Below are 13,634 nucleotides of genomic sequence, written 5' to 3'. Positions count from 1 at the left end.
AAGACCCCACCAATGTGTCCTGGAGCTCAGCTTCCCCAGAGACACACCTTACTAGGGAAAGAGAGAGGCAGACTGGGAGTATGGACCGACCAGTCAACGCCCATGTTCAGCGGGGAAGCAATTACAGAAGCCAGACATTCTACCTTCTGCAACCCTCAACGACCCTGGGTCCATGCTCCCAGAGGGCTAGAGAATGGGAAAGCTATCATGGGAGGGGGTGGGTTATGGGGATTGGGTGGTGGGAATTGTGTGGAGTTGTACCCCTCCCACCTTATGTTTTTGTTCATTAATCCTTTCTTAAATAAAAAATTTAAAAACATTAATGACTATGATCTGTCATGTTTACAAGCTAAAGAAGAAAACCCACATGTTCATACCAGTGAATACAGAAAAAGCATTTGACACAGTCCAACATCCACATAAAGGAAACAAACAAACACTTCTCATTAAACTAGGAGGAGAAGACTTCTTCAATTTGACAAAGGTCATCTACAAACACCTTACAGCTGACACTATATTTCATGTTTAGAAACTCGTTGTTTCCTCCATGCCACCTGGAACAAGATAAAACTGTCTCTTCTCCCCATGCCTTTCAATAACTCACTGGAAATCCTGCTTAATGCAATAAGAAAAGGAAATAAAAACATTGGGAAGGAAGAAATAAAACTGTCTTTGTTTGCAAATGACATGGCTGCTTAAGGAAACAGTTCCTTCCTCAAAATCCTATGTCAGATTTTATTTTATATGGGATACAAGCAGAATCCTTAAAATGCCCTTTCAAAAGCCTTGGGGGATGGGGAGAAGCAGCAGCTCTTCAGACATGTTCTGGCTGTTCCCTCCTTTACTTATGTGATTGCAGTTACTATGGACAGTCAGTTAAGTAAAGAGAACACTTCACTGGGGTCTCAGACCTGCTCTTTTTCATGTTTGAGAGCCCAACATATTATCCACTATGTCACGTCCTTGGCTGTCACCTCTTTCTTTCTACTTCACTGATTTCTTAGGATGAATCTCCCAATCCCACACCCAATGAGCTGCACTCAAATTCACATCTCTGGACATGCTTTGAGGAAAACACAAGAAAAGATTTAACTGAAATATGTCTTCTTCAAAGAATTCCTCCCTGATAACACATGCTATGGTATTTGCCCTTTTAACATTTTCCAGTGAGATACTTTATAATTTTTTATTACAAATCACTGTGTGGGATGCATTGGATCGACCTTCTCGTGGTGCATCCCGTGAGTATCCATTTATTGGGGAAACTGACGATCCTTCCTAGCCGACTGAATCCACATGGATCCCAGTCACTTTCAAAGCCAGCAACAAGCAGACATCAGGCTCAACCTGACACTGTTGACTGGCTAAGGAAGAAGGGCAAACGCTAGAAGAAGAACTGTGTTATTTAACAAAAAAAAAAAAAAAAACACTCCCTCTCTAGATTGAAAGCTCCATGGAGCTAGGGCTATTTCTCTGCTTTGTCACATACTGAGAGCAAAGAACAGTACTTGTCCCTATTATTATAATTATAAAAATAATAATTACTATTATTATTTTATTGTTGCTGTTCATGATAAATGATATTTTGAAGATGAAAGGGAATGGAATGTAAAATTTTAAATAAAAATATATATTGATCTAGGTCCAGTGAGTTTGCCAGGTTGGATGTGTGTGTTGCTATGCATTTCAGCCCCTTACCATACAAGAGTGGTACTGTACTAGGGGAGCTCCAGTGCCGCAATCTCCCTCTTTCTTGTCCATAGGACTAAAGTTGATGTGGGAGTAGGGAAATCATACATGTGCAGGGCCTACACTCTGAAAACAAACAAACAAATTGAATCTCTATTTTTGAGGTTTGGCATAAAATCCAGCGATTTCTGACAGTGGAGCATATTGGGACGTAATATTCAATTGTGGACAAGATTCTTTGATTCCTCTTTTATCCATGTTCCTGGGCACCTCTTAAAATGACTGCTCAATTTTAAGAAACTTAAGAAACAAATCTTAAAGCACAAGGACTTGCATAAGGATCCCGGTTCGAACCCCGCCTCCCCACCTGCAGGGGAGTCGCTTCACAGGTGGTGAAGCAGGTCTGCAGGTGTCTATCTTTCTCTCCCCCTGTCTTCCCCTCCTCTCTCCGTTTCTCTCTGTCCTATCCAACAACGACGACAACAACAATAATGACTACAACAATAAAACAACAAGGGAAACAAAAGGGAATAAATAAATAAAATAAAATATTTTTTAAAAAAAGAAAGAAACAAATCTTAGGAAGACCATGTTTCTGTTCAAAGACCAGGAAAATTTCCAGGAAAGATTAGTCTGTCCTGGGAGTATGGCTCTAGTACAGCGGGCTAAGCGCAGGTGGCGCAAAGCACAAAGCCCGGCATAAGGATCCCGGTTCGAACCCCGGCTCCCCACCTGCAGGGGAGTCGCTTCACAGGCTGTGAAGCAGGTCTGCAGGTGTCTATCTTTCTCTCCTCCTCTCTGTCTTCCCCTCCCTCTCTCCATTTCTCTCTGTCCTATCCAACAACAACAATAACAATAATAACTACAACAGTAAAACAAGGGCAACAAAAGGGAAAAAATAAAATAATTATTTTAAAAAATTAAAAAAAAAAGATTAGTCTGTCCCAATTCAAAATAATCTGGACCACTCATCTCTCTTTTCCTATTTGAATCCCTATCCACTTTCTTTCTTTTTTAAAAAATATGTCTTACTTATTTCTTATTGGATAGACGGAGAGAAGTTGAGAGGACAGAGGGAGACAGAGAGGGAAAGAGACAGAGACACCTGCAGCCCTGCTTCACCCCTTGTGAAGTTTCCCCCCTGCAGATGGGGACCAAGGGCTTGAACCTGGGTCCTTGTGCACTGTAATGTGTGGGCTTAACCAGGTGCGCCACCGCCTGGCCCCACCTATCCATTTTCTGATAAGCTTTCTTCTTGGAGTTTTTACTTTTTCTAGCAGCCTTCCTTCCAGTCTTTTCCTCTGGTTTAAACTCAGAGAGCTGAAGTCTATTCTTGCAGGAATACTACTCCTGGGGCTTCCAGAGCACTCAGAGGTCAGCTCTGTAAAGAGCAGCTGGTTGGAAGGGTGTAGGTTGACAACCCCACCCCCTACACTCCCACCCCCTTAGGTCACTGCAAGCTACCATTCTACTTGCAACCTCACCTTGGAAGGCAGAGGGGGACTTTTAGTCATGGTCTACCAAAGTAGGGCCAATGTCGCGAGAATTTCCTTCTTTCTAGATTCCTTCTCTTAGTTCTTGGCCAACCTCCGCCTAGCAATGGTGAGAGCACTTATTGCCCATCAGCCAGACCTCCTGCTGCGCTCCCTCAGCACCCAGTTACTGCTGGGGGTGGGGGGCAGCACCTGGCTGGTCTCTTCCGCCTTGGAGACCCCCACTACACATTTAGTCTGCTGGGAAAGCGAGCGCCCGCAAGGAGAGAGACCCACGCCGAGACCTTCCGGGGCCTGAGACGTGCGTTGCACTGCCCGCTCCTGGTGCGGGTGCAAGGAGCAGAGCAGCCGCTGTGAAGACTTCTGTGGGCACAGGAGCTCCCCGCGCTGGAGCTTTGGGTCCCAAGGGGGCCTTCCGGCGCGGGGCTGCGTGGTCCTGCAGGGAACTTTGCAGCGCCCGGGGCTGGGCTCGATCGCACCGCGGTGGAGGCCGCAACCTCCGCGGGACATACGCCCCGTGCCCTCCGCGGTCCCCATGTCCCCGCTTGACCCGCGGGTCCCCGCGCAGCAGTTGTCTGTTTGGAGGGACTGGGGGGGTGGTGAAGGAGAGCGGGCCAAGGGCCTGGGTTGGGGCGCGGTGCCAGGCACCAGGGGCTGAGCGTCCCCCTAGGCGTGCAGGGGGCTGGCCCCTCTGGGTGGAGCGCACACAGGCCGCCCCTCAGTGCGCAGTTGCCTCCCTGGGCGGAGTGCGCAGGCGCCAGTCGTTGGCTTGCACTGAAACCGGGCTCGAGCGCGGTCGGAGAGCTGGACCAACAGGAACCCTGACTGACTGACCAACGGAGCCTGGAGTCTCAGAGGCAAGGGACTACGACGCCCGCCTAGGGGCCCGCTTGCCATGTGGCCTGGCCCCTGCTGAGCCTGGATCACTGGAGGATGTCCGCGCTGAGGAAGGTGCGACTGCGGGCCGGGGCGGGGCGGGGCGCGGGCGCCGGCGCCATCGGGGGAAGGGGGATGTCGGGTGGCGGGGAAGGATCCCCGCTGAGTGCGCGGTGTGGGCTGGGGACCCTGCACGAGACTGCGAGGGGCGGGAGCGCGTAGGTCGCTGCTCCCGAGCCAGAGCGAGGTCCCCCGGCACCTGTGCGTGGGACCCCGAGTTGGCAGCGTGGCCCCGCGCCCCGGCGGCACTGAGTGCCCGGAGCCAGTGCGCGCATCCTGCACCGTGGCGGGTCCCTGGGTCCTGAGCTCTGGGGTGCACGTGTTAGAAGGTAAAACATTGTTCCAGAGATAAAAGGGTTAAAAAAAGTAAAACTGGAGAAAATGGGCCCCCTGGAAAGGCCAGTAAACTACTTGTTTTGACAAGAATCAGTTAAGGAAACATTTCCTGCTGAGGGGAGACAATTAACAAAGGCAACTCCCCAACCTGCAACATCCTGCTGACCAGGCAGAAGGGAAGATAACCAAAAGTCGCAACCCCTACCCCCCTGCTTCCTCCTGCTATGGCTTGGGAACACTTTTTTTTAACTAAACTAACAGGATGCTTGTCAAGTAGCCCCCCTTCCCTAAACCCTATATAATCTCAATAGAAACTATAGAGGGGGTCGAGCATTACTGACCACCACTGCGTGGTGGCTCAGTGTGTTCGTCCCTGGCGCCAGCTAATAAAGACTCTGTTGATTTTACATAGCTCTGGTCTCTTGGTGATTTCTGTGGATTACCGGACCCTAACACATGGAGGGCGCCTAGTGGGGCTCCGCGGAGGTGCAATGGTCCCTCCTTGGCCCTGTGAGCCCAGTAGCTGGGAGACCCATGGAGGGGCTGACCAGCGAGAGGGCTACATGCTGACTGGGACTCCGGTTCCGGTGCAGGAGGGGCAGCCGCCATGGTGGTGGTGGTGGTGGGGCAGGCGGCACATTGCACCCCCCCAACCTCCTTGGTCAATTCCGTGTGGTGACGCTCTGGGACCCGCGGGAAAGGAGAGGTGTGGGGTCACTGGTGCGGGGTGGCCTCAGCTGTGGTGACTGTGGTGGGGGGAAGCCATGCGCAGGCAGGGGGTGGCCAATGCCCTGCTCTCCAAGTGCCTGCTAGCGCACCGGGCTTTTTTAGGGGTGGTTGCTAAGCGAGGCTCTATGAGGCGCAGGATTTTATAACCAAGCCTTTTGTAACAAAAGCAAATTAACATGTAAAATATGATAGATTCCTTGTGCAGGCACCAATACCCAGAAATAACCCTGGTGAGGAAAACAAAACACAGAACATTAAAAAAAATAAATAAACAATGATGTTGAGAGAAAAAAGTTAAAAGAATCTGGAGGAGCTGGGCGGTAGTGCAGCAGGTTAAACGCAGGTGGCACGAAGCACGAGGACCCGCCTAAGGATCCCTGTTCGAGCCCCAGGTTCCCCACCTGCAGGGGAGTCCTTCACAGATGGTGAAGCAGGTCTCTATCTTTATCCCCACCCCCGCTGTCTTCCCCTCCTCTGTCCATTTCTCTCTGTCATTTTTAACAATGACATCAATAATTACAGTAATAACTGCAACAATAAAAATGAACCAGGGCAAAAAAGGGAAAATAATATATATATATATATATATATATTTTTTTTTTAAAAGCACATTTAAAGAATCTTGGAGTTCAGCGGTAGCCCAGTGGGTTTAGCACACATGGCACAAAGCACAAGGACTGGCCTAAGGATCCCGGTTTGAGCCCCCAAGTCCCCACCTACAGTGGAGTGGCTTCACGGGCTGTGAAATAGGTCTGCAGGTGTCTATCTTTCTCTCCCCTCTCTGTCTTTCCCTCCTCTCTCTATTTCTCTGTCCTATCCAACAAGAGCAACAATAACAACAACAATAGTAACTACAACAATTAAACAAGGGCAACAAAAGGGAATAAATATTAAAAAAAAAGAACTTAAAAGAATCTTTAAATCTGTAGCAAACAGGTAAACAGTAACAATTCAGTGTACATATCCTTGTAGACACTATATGGAAGCCAATGTGCAGACATCAGAGGAAACAACACTGCTGTTTGGGGATGGTCTAGATGTGAATTGATATAGTCCCATAATGAAAAAAATGTTTCTAGACTGTGGTTAGTAGTCTTTCTTAGTTACGTAGCCTTTCCTCTCTTTGTACACATTTGGGAATATTAATAATAGGATCAGCTGTTATTAAGAATTTGAAACAACAAGGGCAACAAAAGGATAAATGAATAAATAAAAATTTAATAGAAGAATTTGAAGGCATCTTGTAAATAATTAACAAGTGTTATATATATGTATATATATATATATATAAGATTTATATAAATATAAAGCAAATTCAGGGCCTGGCGGTAGTGCAGTGGATTATGTGCACACAGTACAAGGTGCAAAGACTGGCCTAAGGATCCTGGTTGGAACCCCTGGATCCCCACCTGTGGGGGGGGCTACTTCACAAGTGGTGAAGCAGGACTGTAGGTGTTGCTCTCCTTTTCAGTCTCTGTCTTCCTGTCCTCTCTGTTTCTCTCTGTCCTATCCAACAACAATAGCAATGGCAACAATAACCACAGCAGTAACAACTAGGACAAAAGAATGGGAAATAATGACCTCCAGGATCAGTGGACTGTAGTGCAGGCACCAAGCCCCAACTATAAGCCTGGAGGCAAAAAGAAGAAATCTTTTGTCCATTCTCCCAGAGGGATAAGGATTAGGGAACATTCCAGTGGAGGGGAGGGTATAGGGAACTCTGGTGACTGGAATTGTATGGGATTGTACTCCTCTTATCCCACAATCTTCTTAATCATTATTAAATCACTAATTTAAAGAAAGCAAGAGAAAAAAATCTATAAAAACACAGAAGCACACTATCTGCTAGCTACCTTCTTAGTAACTTTCTGAAGCTCCACATTCATTCTGTAGTATATTTAGAAAAGAGTTTAGCTTAGCTAGCTTAACAAAAATACTAAAGAAAACATGTTCTCTGTACACTTGGTGAGGGAGGAACATTGGTTGTTTTTTTTTCCTATTTTTATTAGTGATTTAATAATGGGTTTAATTGTTTTGTTGTTATTGTTGAGTCATATGATTGATTTATTGTCATTTGTTATCAGTCTCTTGTCAATTTTGTGACATCCAGGTATCTTCTCCCAATTTCCGGGTTACCTTTAGGGGCAAAGTCGGGGTACAGCCGCAGAGGGGCTAGCGCCCCCGGACCCAGTACCCCGGGACAGGCGCACCCCTTAGAGGTGGCTGCGCACCCCCCCAAACCTCCAGCACCCAGCGGCCTTGAGCAGGGCAGTCCCAGAGATGGAGCCATGCACACCCCCGGCAGGGGCGCACCCAGGGGAGGTGCCCACGAGCCCCCAGACCCCGCACCCCTGGCAGGGACAACCTGGAAGGGTGGCTGCGCGCCCCCAGATCTTGCTGCTTTTGGCTTCCTTGAGCGCGAGCATAGGGACCCCACCTGAGAGTCTGGGCAGCCGGCCTTCCCTTTCCTTCCTGCCAGGAGAGGGGTCCTAGGTCCCTGGGCCTCACCCAGCGTGTCAGTGCTGGTGGCTCCAAGTGCCCGAGGGTGAGGACCCGCCAGCTCAGCTGGAGTCCAGGCAGTGCGCCTCCTGCCCACCCCAAACGCCCAGGCAGGAGGGGACCCCGGAACCCACCGACCTGGCTTCAGGAGCAGCCAGGCCCAGAAAACTTTCCGTGTGTCCGCCCACCCGAAATGTGCACCCGCTGTCCTTCCTCTCGGTGTGGCCCACAACGAGGTTTTCGGGGGACGGCTGTTTGGAATCCTGAAGTTAGAGTTTGGTCTGGGGCAACATGGCGAGCCAAGCTCCCAAATTAGGGTGAAGGAGGCTGGGGCACGGGGTGCGGGTCCAGGTTGGGGGTCTCCTCGCACTACTAGAACTGGAGTGTTTTCTCTGCCTCTTTTGGAAGAGACATGCATTTCAGAGGGGTGCTCCAAGCCAGCTGGCTCCAACCCTTGTTGAGCCCTGGGCCCAGGCTGTGGATTGGGTCTGGGCTGAGGGTCTGGCACTTTGCAACCTGCTGGTCCTGGAGGGCACTGCCAACACCCACCCCCAACCCCCCTTGTCCAGGTGGCCTGGGCCTGGCAGGGCTCCGTGTGTGGTGGGGGGTGGGCAGGGGTCGCCTGGGGTTCTTGTGTCTGTGGGGACAGTCCTGGGGAGATTGCAGTCTGCCTACTCACACAATGGGGCAGCCAGGATGCTGTCAGGTGGGAGCTGCATTAGGAGCCCCACAGAGCCAGGCAGCAGCTGATCTTGGAGCTGGGTGGGAACCGGGCAGGAACCGCGGTTTTTTTTTTTTTAATGAAATTAAAAAAAGGAAATTAAAAAAAGGAAAAATGTTATTTGTTAATACAAAAAAGAGAAGCAGAGCATGACTATGGCACATGCAAATCTGGGGATTGAATTCAGGACTTAATTCTTACAGAGCCATTGCCCTAGCCATTCTGCAATTCTAAAGTATAAATAGGTTATTTTATTTTTGTTGTTGTTGTTGTCACCAAGGTCTCATTGTCTCCCTTTCTTTTTTTCTTGTCTATTCTTTTCCACTCTTTTTTATTTTTATTTTTTTTTTTGAGTTATTTATTTATTTATTTATTTTAATTAAAGAAAGGATTAATTAACAAAACCATAGGGTAGGAGGGGTACAACTCCACACAATTCCCACCGCCCAATCTCCATATCCCACCCCCTCCCCCGATAGCTTTCCCATTCTCTATCCCTCTGGGAGCATGGACCCAGGGTCATTGTGGGTTGCAGAAGGTAGAAGGTCTGGCTTCTGTAATTGCTTCCTCGCTGAACATGGGCGTTGACTGGTCGGTCCATACTCCCAGTCTGCCTCTCTCTTTCCCTAGTAGGGTGGGTCTCTGGGGAAGCTGAGCTCCAGGACACATTGGTGGTGTCTTCAATCCAGGGAAGTCTGGCCGGCATCCTGATGACACCTGGAACCTGGTGACTGAAAAGAGAGTTAACATACAAAGCCAAACAAATTGTTGAGCAATCATGGACCCAAAGCTTGGAAAAGTGGAGAGGAAGTATTAGGGAGGTACTCACTGCAAACTCTAGTATACTTCTGCTTTCTTACTTTGGTGCCATACTCCAAACTCAGTCAATTTCTGCTTTGCGTTTCTACTTCTTTTTTTTTTTTTACATGCATAACATTCCCCAGATTCCCATTTAGCAATACAACCCCCACTATTTAATTCATCATTTTTCATGGACCTGTATTCTCCCCACCCACCCACCCACCCCAGAGTCTTTTACTTTGGTGTAATACTCCAATTCCATTTCAGGTTCGACTTGTGTTTTCTTTTCTAATCTTGTTTTTCAACTTCGGCCTGAGAGTGAGATCATCCCATATTCATCCTGCTGGGTGGGGTGAGGGGCGAAGTCGGGGTACAGCCGCAGAGGGGCCAGCGCCGCCCCCGGACCCAGTACCCCTGGACAGGCGCACCCCTTAGAGGTGGCTGCGCACCCCCCAAACCTCCAGCACCCAGTGGCCTTGAGCAGGGCGCTCCCCGAGATGGAGCCATGCGCACCCCCGGCACGGGCGCACCCAGGGAAGGTGTCCGTGAGCCCCCAGACCCCGCACCCCTGGAAGGGACACCCTGGAAGGGTGGCTGTGCGCCCCCAGATCGTGCTGCTTTTGGCTTCCATGAGCTCGAGCATAGGGACCCTGCCGGAGAGTCTGGCCATCCGGCCTTCCCTTTCCTTCCTGCCTGGAGAGGGGTCCTAGGTCCCTGGGCCTCACCCAGCGTGTCAGTGCTGGTGGCTCCAAGTGCCCCGAGGGTGAGAATCCGCCAGCGCAGCTGGAGTCCAGGCAGTGCGCCTCCCGCCCACCACAAACACCCTGGCAGGAGGGGACCCCGGAACCCACCGACCTGGCTTCAGGAGCAGCCAGGCCCAGAAAACTTTCCGTGTGTCCGCCCACCCAAAATGTGCACCCGCTGTCCTTCCTCTCGGTGTGGCCCACGACATGGTCCTTGGGGGACGGCTGTTTGGAATCCTGAACTTCGAGTTTGATCTGGGGCAACATGGCGAGCCAAGCTCCCAAATTAGGGTGAAGGAGGCTGGGGCACGGGGTGCGGGTCCAGGTTGGGGTTCTCCTAGCACTACTAGAACTGGAGTGTTTTCTCTGCCTCTGTCTCTCTCAGAAGAGACATGCATTTCAGAGGGGTGCCCCAAGCCAGCTGGCTCCAACCCTTGTTGAGCCCTGGGCCCGGGCTGTGGATTGGGTCTGGGCTGAAGGTTTGGCACTTTGCAACCTGCTGGTCCTGGAGGGCACTGCCAACACCCACCCCCAATCCCCCTCGTCCTGGTGGCCTGGGCCTGGCAGGGCTCCGTGTGTGGTGGGGGGTGGGCAGGGGTCGCCTGGGGTTCTTGTGTCTGTGGGGACAGTCCTGGGGAGACTGCAGTCTTCCTACTCACACAATGGGGCAGCCAGGATGCTGGCAGGTGGGAGCTGCACTAGGAGCCCCACAGAGCCAGGCAGCAGCCGATCTTGGAGCTGGGTAGGAACAGGGCAGGAACCGCGGTTTTTTAAAAAAAAAAAAAGAAATATAAAAAAGGAAAGTAAAAAAAGGAAAAATGTTATTTATTAATACAAAAAAGAGAAGCAGAGCATGACTATGGCACATGCAAATCTGGGGATTGAATTCAGGACTTAATTCGTACAGAGCCATTGCCCTAGCCATTCTGCAATTCTAAAGTATAAATAGGTTATTTTATTTTTGTTGTTGTTGTTGCCACCAAGGTCTCATTATCTCCCTTTCTTTTTTTTCTTGTCTATTCTTTTCACCTCTTTTTTATTTTTATTTATTTTTCCATTTTGTTGCCCTTGTTGCTTAACATTGTGTGGTGATTAATGTCGTTGTTGTTGGATAGGACAGAGAGAAATGGAGAGAAGAGGGGAAGACATAGAGGGGGAGAGAAAGACAGACACCTGCAGACCTGCTTCACCACCTGTGAAGGGACTCCCGGGCAGGTGGGGAGCCAGGGGCTAGAACCACGATCTTTCCTCTGGTCCATGAGCTTTGCGCCATGTGTGCTTAACCCGCTGTGCCACTGCCTGACTCCAACTGTCTCCATCTCTTAACACTTTTTAAATAAGATTATAATATAGTCCTAGCTTCCGTAGTACATATACTAAAATTGGCATGATACATAGAAGATTAGCATGGCCCCTGCTCAAGGATTACACACAGATTCATGAGGCATACCATATTTTTTCAAAAAAAGATTATAAAATATATGTACACACATATAAATAATTATAATCTTTTAAAGAGCCAGTTAATGCAACCTGGGAGGCGGTTCAGTGGCAAGAGATCTGGATTTGTATGTGTGGTATCCCAGGTCTGTCTGAACTCTGGTTCTACATATGATGAAGCTCTTTTAAAAGATTTATTAATCAGTGAGGGAGAAAGGAAGGGGAGAGAGAGAGAGAGAGAGAGAGAGAGAGGAAAAACACTATAGCATCAGTCTGGAACATCTGATGCTGGAGGTAGAATTCAGGACCTCATGCTTGAGTCCAAAACTCCAACCACTCTGCCAGCCTCCAGGGCTGCAGATTGGCTTTTTTAAATAAAATCATGGTAATATTGTTCTCTTAACTGTAAATCTTTTAAATAATACAAAATCTTTTTAAATTTTTTTCTCAAATAGTGTGCCTGGGGATCAATCCCACCCAGAACTTGCACCTGCATGGGACAGCTGAGAAGCCTCCCTGCCCATCTCCATTCTGTATCCTTTAAGAGAGGGAGATATGCAAAGCACTGCTCCTCTATGCAAGGAGTCCCGCCCATTACCTGCATGTGTTTTCACTTGCAGTGTGGAGGATCAGACCCCCAGCCACATGCTACTTAAAGCATGTGCTTTACCCCCTGCTGCGCCTTCTGGTCCTGAGTTTGATTGCTGGCATTGCATGTGCCAGAATGATACTATCATTCTCTCTCATGAATAAAAAAATTATGTTATGTATGTTACTTATGTTATGTTTTTAATTAATGTATGTTATGTTATGTTTTCTTTTTAAGAAACAGACAACCTGCGCCTAGATTTAGGCGGGTAACTGGACTCAACAGTAGTCGAGGCCCATTTAAAATCCAAATTCAACAAATTTAGAACCAAGGCAAAGGAAAGAACAGTCACTATAATTTTTTAAGACACTGGGTAGCTTCTTTGCATTGGTCTCTCTATATAAGTTATTTTCAACATCTCTGTATTTGTGATTGAAATGGGTCAAGCTGACTTAGTTCCCTTTAGCCAGACAAGGTGTGTATCTACATTTGGGTCACAATACCCTGCTGTATGTTGATCTTTGAAAGTAAATGAATGTGCTGGGGTGGGATTGGGAGGCAGAACTTGGAGAAAGAATCATCCTCATCCATAGGTGTTGCTACATTCAGCCTTCATATAGGAAACACCTCAAGATATCAGTATCAGAGCAACCATTTACAAGTATTTTTTCAAAATTTATTTTACTTTACTTGTTTATTGAATAAAGACAGAGAAACTGAGATCGTAGGGGGAGGTAGAGAGAAAGACACCAACAGCACTGCTTAACCGCCTGTGAAGCTTCCTTATTTACAGGTGAGTCAACAGTTATTACCATCTTAAGTTAGGTATCATTTCTTCCTTTCTCTCTTTTTCTTTTTAATTTCTTTATTGGGGAATTAATGTTTTACATTCCACAGTAAATACAATAGTTTGTACTTGCATAACAATTCCCAGTTTTCCATATAGCAATCTATGTATCATTTCTTTTCTTTCTTTCTTTTTTTTTGTTGTTATTGGATAGCGACAAAAATAAATTGAGAGAGAAGGGGGAGATAGAGAGGAATAGAGACAGAGAGACACCTGAAGACCTGCTTTACTACCTGTGAAGTGACTCCACTGCAGGTGGGGAGCAGGGGGCTTGAACCAGGATCCTAAACGGTCCTTGCTCTTTGTGCCATGTGGGCTTAGCCCACTGTGCTACCTTCTGGCTCCCTTAGGTATCATTTCTAAAGCCGGCTAAATCTAAAATGTTCTTAACCTTTTGTAGTAATTTCCTGATTCATGTTTGCTTGTCTTAAATATCTTGGTTCTGTTTTAGTTTGCCTTGTGGGAAGTTCCATCTGTCTTTGGTCTTGGTAATTTTCCAGGGCTTGTAGTTGAATGCCAGCAAGAATGCTCCCAGATAAAAAACAAAGAAATTGCTCTGCATGTGCTTCGAGGTAGGCTTACTTAAGAGGCAAAAGATTTATACAATCTGAAGAGAACAAGAGTATACATACTTTGCTTATTTAAATGATACATACACTTTAGTAGAACTTATACATTTGAATAAAACTACATACATATGTAATTCAAAATCTAGGAAATAGAGAAAAATGAAGTGGGGGGAAAGCCTTTCCTGACCCTCGACCTTAGACTCTATCAGTAGAGAATATTACAGTATGGTGTTTTTAAATGA

The 13,634-nt window shown here is 47.8% G+C and overlaps 1 non-coding gene across 1 annotated transcript; it reads left to right on the top strand.

Moving 5' to 3' along the window:
• The first annotated feature begins 11,299 nt into the window (after window positions 1–11,299).
• On the top strand, window positions 11,300–11,406 carry LOC132537208 (U6 spliceosomal RNA). The gene has a single exon (XR_009548670.1). It is a non-coding gene; the product is annotated as a U6 spliceosomal RNA (small nuclear RNA).
• The last annotated feature ends 2,228 nt before the right edge of the window (window positions 11,407–13,634 follow it).

This window comes from Erinaceus europaeus, chromosome 2, assembly GCF_950295315.1.
Source record: "Erinaceus europaeus chromosome 2, mEriEur2.1, whole genome shotgun sequence".
Classification (NCBI taxonomy): Eukaryota; Metazoa; Chordata; class Mammalia; order Eulipotyphla; family Erinaceidae; genus Erinaceus; species Erinaceus europaeus.
Note: the sequence above shows the minus strand (reverse complement) of the source record. Positions and strands in the feature narration are given on the sequence as shown.